At 33.9% G+C, this 13,054-nt stretch overlaps 1 protein-coding gene across 1 annotated transcript in view; it reads right to left on the bottom strand.

The window, feature by feature from the left end:
- LOC126737063 (WD repeat domain phosphoinositide-interacting protein 3) overlaps positions 1-13,054 on the bottom strand; it is a 51,456-nt gene that overhangs the window by 11,815 nt on the left and 26,587 nt on the right. The gene's annotated exons all lie outside the window — the stretch shown is intronic.

Genomic DNA, 13,054 nt, shown 5'->3' on the forward strand with positions numbered 1-13,054 from the left:
ACATTTTAGTTCTGAAGGTAAATCACACGTGTAAGCCAGGAACAGGAGAGGGCCGAGGACGGAGCCTTGAGGGACTCCGCTGGATACTGGATAGAATTTTTACATGGTGCCCCCCCACCCTCACACTGAACTTTCTGTTTTTAAAAAGTCTTCAATCCAATTTAACAATTCTCCTCTAATGCCAAGATGTTCTAGCTTATGTAACAATCGTTTCGTGGGAACTCTATAAAATGCCTTAGCCAAGTCGAGGTAAAGAAAGAAATAAAGAAAATGTGCCATATTACGTAAGAATAATCTTGTGTACAAGCATCCTACAAGCTAAAAAAACAAAACAAAAATACAATTTCAAAAATTGACAAAACAATGAACAAAATTAAACACAAGAAGACAAAACTTTTTGAACATACTTGAATTAAAGATAACTAAATAAAACAATCAATTACCAAATAAAGGTAAACTTGTTGACAAAACTAGAGAAAAAAACTTTCCAACATGTCCAAGGTTAAAACCTATCATTAAAAAAGTCATCCAGGTTATAATATGCCTTAGCCAATAAAAGCGTCTTTAATTCTCTTTTAAATTTCTTAATATCCGATATTTGTCTAATACATAGAGTAACATGATTGTAAATGTTTTTACTTATGTAAATTAATGAGTTCTTGGTATGGGTAGGAGAGATAAGACGTAGGAATAGGTAGGGGAACATCATTTACACGACGAGTCAAATAGCCAGTGTCAGAGGGTAGTTTGGGCATTTTGTGAATAAGAGCAGTTGTTTCTAAGATAAAGAGTGAAAAAAGAGTTAGGATTTTTTCAGAAATGAAGAGGGATTTGCAAGAATCTCTTAACTTAGCAGAACACAGATATCTAACTGCTTTTTTTTGAATAACAAAGACAATGGCAAGGCAAGCCATACCAAATATGAGATTCAATAAGTGAAAAGTACACTGAACGTGCAACCACCCCTCCCAGCTCTTGTTTTGCCATTCTTACTGCAAAACATCCAGAAGATAATTTCCCAGCTAAATGTAAAATATGATCTTCAAACCGAAGGCGACCATCAATGGTAATTGCTAGGAACTTGCAGCACTCTTTATTCTGCAAGAGGGAATTTTCGTCAAACATCAGACCCTGAACATCGCACTTAAACCCCATAATAGACGTATTTCCTACATTAAACACGAGCCTGTTGGAAGCACACCACCCTGATAAAAACTGAAGGTCTTCAAGGATACAAGTCTTAATATAATCAGAATTTTTATGGCTTTATAGTATGGCGGTATCATCAGCAAACTAAACCACCTTGCCCTGCAGTTTCAATGAACTCAAGTCATCCACATACAGTAAAAATAACAGTGGTCCCAACACTGAACCCTGGGGAACGCCGCATTTTAGGGATCTAGAAGCAGACAAACGCCCAGACACTGTAACCTCTGAGTACGATTTGATAGATAGGACTCAAGCAATCGCAACGCTACACCCCTAAAACCATATTTATCGAGCTTAGATAACAGTATTCCATGATCCACACAGTCAAGTGCTTTGGATAGATAGACTGATTTGCAGACAAAATGCCATTATGATGTAAAAAGGACAAAATTCTGCTTTTTGCAAGTTTTTCAACTATCTTAGAGAGGGTAGACAAAATAGAAATGGGACGGAAATTACAAGGCTGATCCAAATCTCCACCCTTATAAAGAGGGATAACCACTGCCTCTTTTAAACATGAAGGAAAAATGCCAATATGTAAAGAATTGTTTATGGCAGAAACTAAAGCATTTAAGGCTGAATCAGGCAAAAAGAGTAACAACCTCGAAGATATCCCATCAGCTCCAGATGATTTATGATTTTTTAGGCGTTTGATTTCATTTTTTACTTCGGTAAGATCGACAGGATGAAAGAAAAATGAATGCTCAACCGACACTTGTTAAAGATATTGTAAGGGATCTATGTTACTACGAATGCCCTTGAGCAAGATATTAGGTATATCACAATAATAGTCGTTTAAAATGTCAGGTCTTAACTCCGGTTCAGATATGTCTAAAATCATTAAGACCAACACTCTGCCTATTTGATGACATATTTAAGCGATCCCTATAATAATTAGATTTTGCTGCTTTAATCGTCTTTCTGTACAGACTACGGTATTTCTGATAACATACAAGGATATTTTCATTTGTGGTATATTTGCACAATTTCGTCAAAAAAACGGAGGTTTTTAGCTGAAATTCTAAGGCCTCTTGTAACCCATGGTTTTCGTTTCTTAGTTTTAAGCCTCATTTTAGGAAAGCACTGATTGATCTTATCACACAGAACTTGAAAAAATAAAGTGGGTCAGAAGCCGTTTCAAGTATTCAAGCATTATCAAGCGTATCAAGCATTCCAATTTACCGAAGCTGTAGCAGCAGAAAAAGCATTGAAATTTCTCCTGCTGAAAATTCTTCCCTTATAATGAGATAAAGATGACACAGTATTATATGGCATTTTAGCAAGAATAGCTTCAAAATACCAGATGAGAGTACTGTGCATAAAACGTCATCAAAATTTGTACAGAAATAGTCAATTGTAGTTGCAGATGAAGAAGTTATTCGTGTGGGAGAAAGAACGTGCATTTTCGAGTCGTAAGAATTTAAAATACTTAAAAGAGAAGTACGTGGCAAGGTTTCATCAGTGTAGTTGATATTAAAGTCACCAGCCAATATAACCTTAGAGTGTAGGGACAACTGGGATAAAAGAGAATCAAGTTTGTCCAGAAACATAGCAATATCTCCTGTAGGCGGCCTATAAACACAAACAATATATAAATTAAAACGCTTACAAAAAGAAAGAGAGAATTCAAAAACATTTTCTAACAGAAGATTATCATACTTATCAATATTATAAAAAATCGTTTCAATTGTTTGCCTAGCCAAGATCATGGTTCCTCCATGTATAGATTGTTGACGACAAAAATTTGATATAGGAACATAATCAGATATTAAAAAACATTCACAAGGCCTTAACCAGTGCTCAGTCAAAAGTACAATATCAGGAAAATTACATGTGTCCAGCAAAAGATGAAGCTCATCCATCTTGTTTCTTAGGGATTGTATATTAAGAATAAAGATACTTAAGCTTTTCGAAGAGCTAATTTCAATCTTACTAGTAGAATATGAACATGAATGAGATTCAACCTTCGTGGACATGTCTATAAAAAAGAAGAATTCAATTCACGATCAGTAATCAGTTCAGACTCATTAATTTGATGATTCAAAGACAATTTATTCGATGAAATATTAATTTTAAAATATTTGAAAATATGTGCATGTAATAATGATGCCAAGTCTGAACCAAAGTTACTGGCGTGATTAGACTCTAAAACCCCATACAGATTAATATTATTTGCATGAGAAGTACGATAAAGGGCCTTATTACTATTATAGATAACATTATGGTTTAAATAAGTATAAGGGCTTGTTATCACTAAAGTGTTTGTATCAACATGATTTTGAATTAAATTTTTTAAAACATCAGATGAAGAACAAATTCCATTTAACATTACTATTAAAAAATCTTCTTTCGTAAAGTCCTTAACTAAATTTGATGCTGTCCTAATCACTTCACTGCTTGAACTGCTCGGCTTCAGGAAACACTGGACCTTGTAGTAAGCTTCAAACTTTAAACGTAAATGTTTTAGGAACACCCTGCTACAATTTCCACCAACAAAGAGAAGCCGAGGTCGACTATCGTCAGGTGTATTTGGCCTAGTTGGTAGCTGTGTTGGAGAATTAATAACAACAGATTTAGATATCTGTAACTGTCCCTTCAATGCACAAATGTCGGAATAACAGGTACCTTTTTCAACTTCCAACACCTTTACGGAGTCTACCATCTTCTTATTTAAGTTAGTTAAGTCGTTTACGTCCTTTTGTAGCAAGTTTATTTCAGTCTTATAGGTTGAAGACTCATTTTCTAATGTTTTTATCGTTACAATTAAATTTTTATTTAGGATATTTAGCTCGCTAATTTGTGAATTGAACTTAAGACTTGCCTTTCACTCACTTCCAGTAATGCCAACAATTCACCTTTATTAATTTTTAAGTTTTCCAATTCAACTTAAAGTTCTTCATTCTGTTTATGCAGATTTTCCAGGGATGAGGAGATCTTCTTTTCGGCCTCCGACACTTCATCTTCAAAAACCATGCTGTTTCTTTTCATTCTCTCTATATGTCTATCCTTCTCTTTCAATTCTGTCAACAAATCATAAAACTTTTGCTCATTAATTTTTCCTTCCTGATCTCTTTCATTAAAATGATCTTGACATCTTTGTGATAAAATCCTGTAACCTCCCAGTTTTATGGCATCAGAATTTCTTTCCAGACAACTTGGGTGGAATATTGAAATACAAGAGATGCAGCAATAATTTGGAAAATCCCTCTTCTGACAACATTTGAAACTGCGGTTCATTTTAGATTATAAGGAAATATTATTAAATTGAAATAAATATTGATGGTAAAAACAGGGACTGTAAATAAACAGTAACTTGAACTTAAACCCAACGCAGGAAACAAATGTACAACAAAACACACAATTGCACGTCCTACGGTTAATGTTCAATTATTTCAAGTTAAGGTCAATGGTAGCCAGATAATTTTAAATTTAGTCAAAACATGAACTGTTTATAAAACAAAAACATTTACTGATGCAGGAACTTAATTAGTTTTTTAGAAAACACTTGTACCGCGAAAATATAGCACGTTAATGTAAACACGCAACACTAGATCAAAACAATTTAAATTAAATCAAAACGAATCAAAACAAAACAAAACTGAGCACCGGCGCCTCCTACGAGTATAGACGTCCACTCTGTACGACTGCTAAAATGATACTGAATTAGGTAGATTACATCTATTGGTTGTTTTTTGTCTAAGGCTGTTATCCACTGGTTAAGGCATTGAGACAGGTTAGTAATCGTAGAGCAACCCCTTACAAATCCGTGTTGGATATTGGGTATTACATAATTTTCAGTAAATAATGTTTGCACTTCATCGGCCTATAGTTGCCTGCTGATAACTTATCGCCTTTTTTAAAAATTGGCGTGACCGATGCGACTTTCCACTGTTCGGGTACAGAGTTTTTAATCATTGAGTATTTCATTACTTTTGCAAGAAGCGTAGCTATCACTTCACTGCATTTTTTTGGAATAAAACCTTGCAGACGAATCGTTTTTCAATTTTTTATTTAATTTTTTTCTCATTTATATGTATTGTTGCTATTGAGTTTAAGATACGAGGACAGTGTGGGGTAGGTAATACATCTTGTTCAGGCTCTTTAGTGAATGCCTGTTCGAAAGTTCTCGCCAACTCTTCCGCGACTTGCATTTCATTTTCACACATGCTGTTGTTGCCCTTTTTTAGTAACGGTACTGACACCCTTGATTTAATTGAGGAGCGAATGTATTTAAATAGATTTTTGGGGTTTTTGTCGTTTGCTAAATTAATTTCAAAATTTTGACGGGAATTTTTAATTAAGTTTGTAAGCATTTTCGAAAAACTACGATGATTCGTCAGGTCAGTGTCATTTCTTGAACGCTTATATTTTGGCCAGAGATGTTTCTTCCATTTAACCATGTTAAGAAGATTTTTATTTATCCAAGGTTTCTTTGCTTTCTGTCGCATTGGTTTTTCTTGAGAATTTAAAGTAATAGAATCGCAAAGAATATTATAAAAAACTGACCACATTTCAGATGAAGATTCACAGGATATAAACATTTGGTCCCAGTCCAACTTTCCTAGATCATTACAGACATGTTCCAAATTTGTCACAAAGTATTTATTTTGACTAGTGCTCTGTTTTCCATTGTAGGATTTTGTAGAAAATTGAAGTTCTGCATTGATTATATTATGATCTGATTTCAATAGGGTCCTCGATTTTAATATTGTAAACAAGAGATTCTTCGTTTGTTAGTAATAAGTCAAGGGTCGATGGTTTCTGGTTTTGTTTGTATCAGGTTGGTTCAGTGATGAGTTGGGACAAATTACTATTTAATATAAAGTCACTAAAATAGGTTTCAGAATTGTATGGTTCAGGAAATAACGTAAGCGGCCATTTTAAACTAGGAAAATTAAAGTCACCGACTATTACTAAATTTTCACATGTCCTTGACAAGTCTTTTGCTTTTCAAAAAGCATTTTGTTGTTTTCCTAACTGGTATCACATTTGCGGGGGGCCGATAGATACACATAAAAGTAAAAGAAATATCTTAGCTATTTTTAATATTAGAGTGTCTATATTCTCAGAAGAAAATGGTAACTTTTGTAAAGAAAAATCAATTAAAATTTGATTGCTTACAGACCCAGGTTTATTTGTTCTATCTGTTCTAAATATAGTATACCCGCGTAAGTCAACCAAGGAGTCAGGTATTTTATTTGAAAGCCATGTTTCGGTTATAAAAATAAGGTTTGGGTTTGATAGTTGAACTTTGTAGACAAACTCGTTGTATTTAGCCGATAAACTGCTTAGGTTTGTATATAAGATTTTCCATTGGAGAAAAGATGTATCTAATCATTTTTTGTGTCAACAGACACAATTTCTGGTACCCCTTTTATGTACTTGATGGTAAGGTTATCTTTACCACTAGCATTTTTACGTTTAAGTTCTTCTCGTAATTGGGTTAAATAGTTCAGTTGATTTTTAGTTCTGTCATCTGATATTTTGATTAGAGCGGGTAAGGTTATTATCCAATAGTTTATTTTTGTGACGTAACAGTTTCTTTACCGTGCTTAGCATCAGTAAAGGTAATTTTAATGTAGCGAGGGCGTCCTCCGGGTTTTGGTACTTGGCCGAATTTCGGAACGGAAATTGGAGCTGATACGTGCTTCTACGGGGTGTTTCCTAACTACGGTACGAAACTATACTGGGTGAATAGTTAGGTCGTTTTATGAAACAAAGTTCCTATGAACGTATGTCGGGAGTTGCTTTGTTTCTGAGATACAGGGCGATGAGGGTTCAAAAAAATAACGGTATTTTAAAAATACTATAACTATCCTTAAACCGATTTGGTTGAAATTTGGTGCAGTTATTTGAAGTTATAAGACGCTTATTTAGCTGTAACTAGATTGAAATTATTAGGTCCAGTGGCGTGTCAGTGGGCACAATAATTAATTGTTTTGCAGCTTTTTATTTATTTTTATATTTAAGCAACTAAAAATACAACTTTTTCGTATCTTATCTTATTATCTTCATATCTGGCTTTGTTTTCGAGAAAAAAATTTAAAGTATCTTTAACTCATTCTAAAAATTATCCATGGACGACAACATGAAATAAAAACCAATTAATTCGATAAACAATTTCGACCTTAAAGTACATGAGCAAAATGTCCACCCTCCAATGCACGACTTTTTGGTCTCTTGTGTCTTGTTTACTATGATAATAAACATTCAACTTCTACGATTTTTATTATCAGATTTTTGAAATACAACAAAATAACAAATACATTGCTTCTTATGACAAATAATTGGCAAGTCCATTCAAGTACCTCCTTTGTACCTACCTGCTTTGGAGACCAGCTGACGACAGTGATAGAATTGCTATAAGTAAAATTCAGCTGTCAATTAGCAGTGATTCATTACTCCATCATGAAATTTTACTAACCATGAAATGACCGACATGCACTTTATTTATGGATTAGGAAATGGAAATGCAGAAGAAGCATGAAGAATTTACCAGGACAGATATCCTAACAGAGTAATTCCATGTGCAAAAACATTTAGAAAACTACATGCAAGATTATGTGAAACTGGGACTTTTAATAAAAATATGGGTGGTGGAAGACCAGAAACTATAACAACGCCTGAACTGGAAGAAGCTATACTTGATGCGATAGAAGAAGATCCTTCCAATAGCATCAGGAAGATTGCACTGCAGCTTGAAGTCAGTTCAAAAACCGTTTGGAAAGTTCTAAAAAGAAACCTCCTGCATCCATATCACATACAGCGTGTACAAGCTCTACTGCCTCGGGATTTTCATCCAAGATTAATGTTTTGCAGGTGGTTGATTCATACGATGGAGACAATAATAATTTCCTACCAAATATTTTATTTACGGATGAGGCAAATTTTTCAAGAGATGCTATTATGAACTTCCACAATGATCATTTTTGGGCTGACGAAAATCCCCACGTTATTAGAGAAACTCATTTTCAGCAACAATTTTCGCTGAACGTTTAGATAGAAATTATTGGTGACTAACTAATTGGCCCATTTTTTTACCGGCAAGATTAACAGGTGAATCCTACACGGATTTCTTGCAACACCATTTATCCACTTTATTAGAAAAAATACCCTTACAAGTAAGAGTCAATATGTGGTTTATGCACGACGGGGCTCCAGCTCATTTCAGTGTTCTTGCTCGTCAGCATCTCGACGTCATCTACCCTAATTGCTGGATTGGACGTGCAGGACCTCAAAATTGGCCGGCTCGCAGTCCTGATATGAATCGCCTGGATTACTATTTATGGGGGTATCTGAAGGCTCTTGTTTATAAAAGTCCTGTTCTAGATGTGAATGACTTGAGGAATCGGATAATTGTCAATTGCAATATCATAAGGGATACTCCAGGTATTTTTGAGCATGTCAGACACTCAATGACAAATCGTTTGCAGTCGTGTATTTTATCAGAAGGTGGGCATTTTGCTCATTTACTTTAAGGTCGAAATTCTTTATCGAATTAACTGGTTTTTATTTCATGTTGTCGTCTATGGATAATTTTTAGAATGAGTTAAAGATACTTTAAATTTTTTTCTCGAAAACAAAGCCAGATATGAAGATAATAAGATAAGATACGAAAAAGTTGTATTTTTAGTTGCTTAAATACAAAAATAAATAAAAAGCTGCAAAACAATTAATTATTGGCTTTGTTTTTTCTCAACAATAAGCATGTGGTGCCCACTGACACGCCACTGGACCTAATAATCTAGTTACAGCTAAATAAGCGTCTTATAACTTCAAATAACTGCACCAAATTTCAACCAAATCGGTTTAAGGATAGTTATAGTATTTTTAAAATACCGTGATTTTTTTGAACTTTCATCGCCCTGTATCTCAGAAACAAAGCAACACCCAACATACGTTCATAGGACCTTTTTTTCATAAAATGACCTAACGATTCACCCTGTATAGTTTCGTACCGTAGTTAGGAAACACCCTGTATATGACAGTTAATGTTTTCATGACCTCCGTAGTATCCTTGTGTTTACGAGTTGTGACGTCACCAAGGGATTCTGGAATCCCTTTAATCAAGACGTTTTTAGATCTATTTATTCTTTCAACCGCTTCAGCGGTAACTTCTTCCAAAGTTTTTAGCTCCAAAACAGCACTTGGAGTCTCAAGAGGGCTGATTTTAGTGTTGACTATATCGATTTTGTCTAAGAGCTCCACTTTTTTTTTTCTTATGGGAAGTCATGTCCCTGTTAGAGATAAAAAAATTTTGACCTCCATTCTCCGGGCTCAAATTTTAAAAGAAGTTTATAAAAGCAAATGAAATTTGGTATGGCAAACAGTTTGGCCGCTAGAGGGCGTTTCTGAAATTTGGTCATTTTCGTTTTTCGGCTATGGCTGTTGTGTTTTTAAAGATAAATGATTTCTGTAAAGACTTTCTTATAGCACTTTTAAGCGCTTAACATGCTCATGATATTTAAATTTATACAGGGTGCTTCATTATTAATTTTTTTTTTTTAAATGGAATGCATATTATTTTTTTGCATTTTCTTGTAGCCCTTAAAATTCCCTTTTTAAATATATATAACACTAATAATCTAAATTTAATAGTTTACGATATATAAATAAATTTCTTAAATATTAAAAACACGTAGGTAATGACCCGCCATTTTAATCGCGTAAACGGAAGAGTAGGCGTGTTTTAAACTGCTATAAGTGAAGCTTAATATTTACATAAACAAACTTGTTTTTATAATCTATGTTTTCCTTTGTATTTATATTTTGATATTAGAATCCAAAAACGTATCAATTTTTCAAAAAATTCCATATGATTAGATGTTTTATCAAATATAATGAGAATTTAAGGGCCTGCGATATCAACGTCCTTATTAAAAATAAGTGCAGTTATTTAAGACACTCAAAGATTAAAAAAGGACGTTATAGGTTCTGTATTTTTTATTTGTGATACTTCAGTAAGCGCTTTTAAAAATCAAAAGTAAATTAAACAATAGCTCCTGTTTTATTAAATATTAATTATAATAATGGACAAATACAGTTATAAAAACAAAATAATACTGTAAAAAAATAAAAAAAAATTGAAGTATTTATTTATTTATTTTAAACTTAGAATATGAACTAACAAACAAAAAGTAAAAACCAGATTTTATTTTTTTATTGATATTTTAACTAAAACTGCAACTCTATATATTACGTACTTATAACAAGTGTTCAAACTGAGCTCCTTCCTGATCAATGCACCAGCGGCTACGTTTTTCAACATTATCAACAGCGTTTCTTAATTCAATATTTGTTATTGTTGCAAATGCATTATGTAAAGCTTCTTCCAACATTACTCTTGAAGTAATTGGCTGTTGGTATACCAAGTCTTTTATTCTTCCCCAAAGATAAAAATCTAAGGGTGTTAAGTCAGGGGATCTAGGCGGCCAACGTATTGGACCTTGATTTCCTATCCACTGCTCACCAAACTGCTCATTTAAATAATTACTGGACCACTCTAGAATTGTGCGGTGGCGCACCATCCTGCTGGAAAAATATAGGATGCCTCTGCTGGGCTAGAGGCAATTCCTCTAGGAAGCGCTCAACTTGCGTTTGCAGAATTTGTAAATATCGCTCTGAATTTAACTGTCCATCATAAATATAGGGACCAATAAATCTACTACGAAATATGCCTACCCATACACTAAAACTGTAACGGCCTTGATTTCTTACAGCCACCGTTGCGTGAGGATTTGCTCGAGCCCAGGTATACCTATTATACCTATTAAAAATGCCTGCACTACTAATCGAAGCTTCATCCGTCCAAATACAATTGTAGCCAAATGTTGTATCTTGACCACACTTTTGCAAATACCACCGACAGAATTCCAATCTTCTATCACGATCCGCAGGAAAGAGATGATGAACTTTTCGGGTTCGATAAGCTTTATACCTATATTTTTTTTAAATCCGTCTTGCAGAGGTCCTTGGCACATCAGTTTCTACTTCCAATTTCCGGGTGGATAGATTAGAGTTATTTTCAATTGCACCCAAAACTGTTATATCCAATAGTTCTTGATCGTCATTTATATTATTATTAGCATTTCTTCGCGGTTTAGCAAAAGAACCAAAATTAATAAGGTTTCTTTTTAATTTCTCAAACAGCGTACTATGTGGCTGCCCCCGTCTGGATATCGTCGTTGATATAAATTACAGGCCTCTCTTGCATTTTCATTACATTCAATAAAACATTTAATCATATCGAATTTTTCATAGTTTTGATACATTGTGATTATCACATAAAAGAAATACAAAGTAAAACAGATTATGAAAATAAGCTTGTTTATGTCAAAATGACGTATTACTCAAAGCAGTTTGACAACCGCCTACTCAACCCTTTACGCAATTGTTTCACCCGCAATTGTGTCACCCGCCTACTCTGTTTTTTAGGCGTTTTAAATGGCACGGCATTATAATTTATTGATACTTAAGAAATCTATTTATATCTCCTAAACTAATGAGTTTAGATTATAAGTGTTATATATATTTAAAAAGGGAATTTTAAGGGCTACAAGAAAATGCAAAAAAATAATATGCATTCCATTAAAAAAAAATAATAATAATTTTTTAATAATGAAGCACCCTGTATAAATTTAAATATCATGAGCATGTTAAGCGCTTAAAAGTGCTATAAGAAAGTCTTTACAGAAATCATTTATCTTTAAAAACACAGCAGCCATAGCCGAAAAACAAAAATGACCAAATTTCAGAAACGCCCTCTAGCGGCCAAACTATTTGCCATAGCAAAATTTCATTTGCTTCAATAAACTTCTTTTAAAATTTGAGCCCGGAGAATGGAGGTCAAAATTTTTTTATCTCTAACAGGGACATGACTTCCCTTAAGAAAACGTCTAAATTGGCCCACCCTGTACAAGCGACATGCAGGTCCGCCTTGCAGCTATCACACTGAATGTGTGCCGTGTAGAGATGTGCTGATAGTATCTACTCGATACTTTAATATCTGATACATGCGAAGATTCGAAATAATCGAATCCTTCGACCCCAAACTACTCGTTACTCGAATACTTTTTTAAATCCCAAATTTCCATGTCACCGGTGGCTGCTTCTGCGTACTAAATATATTTTATAAGTAAAATATGACAATATTGTTAATAAAATGAAATAAACCGCCGCCGATCAGTCCAACAAGAATTAATCAATAATACCTATTTATATTTACCCAGCGTTAAGCGACACGCACTTGCTTGATACTTCGATACTCGATACCTTGTTCTAAAAGTATTTGATTTCGTCTGTCGTGCCCGATTACTTGATTACTTTTTATTAGCATAAGTATTAAAGTATCATTTTGTAATATCTTACTAAAACTTGATAAACCTCTATTATACTCAAAAAATATAACAAACGCCAAAGCAAGCCCTAAATTTAATATAGGTACTCATATAAAATCTTAATATTCGCCCGTATATTCACTAACAACTAACAAGTAAACAAGTAATGACTACTTTGTAACGAATACAAAGTATCTGATACTTTGATATAAAGTATCAGTATCTACTCGATACTTATAAAAGTAATCGTTGCACATCACTAGTGCCGTGGATCGAGCGCCGGCTGTAGATAGTTTGCAGTTTGCACATATCCCCGCCATCGAAAAACTATGGCTGCTTGTTTAGGGTGATAATGAAAACAATAATTACTTACAGATGTTGTCTTTCTTTTCATAGTAATATGTTATAGAAACACCAACATTTCTTTGCGCATTTCAACTCTACACATTTCACACTGGTGCAAAAAAAATGTATATTTTTCCAATGTTTAACTAGAAAACTGAGCAGAG

Source organism: Anthonomus grandis, chromosome 6 (assembly GCF_022605725.1).
Source record: "Anthonomus grandis grandis chromosome 6, icAntGran1.3, whole genome shotgun sequence".
Classification (NCBI taxonomy): Eukaryota; Metazoa; Arthropoda; class Insecta; order Coleoptera; family Curculionidae; genus Anthonomus; species Anthonomus grandis.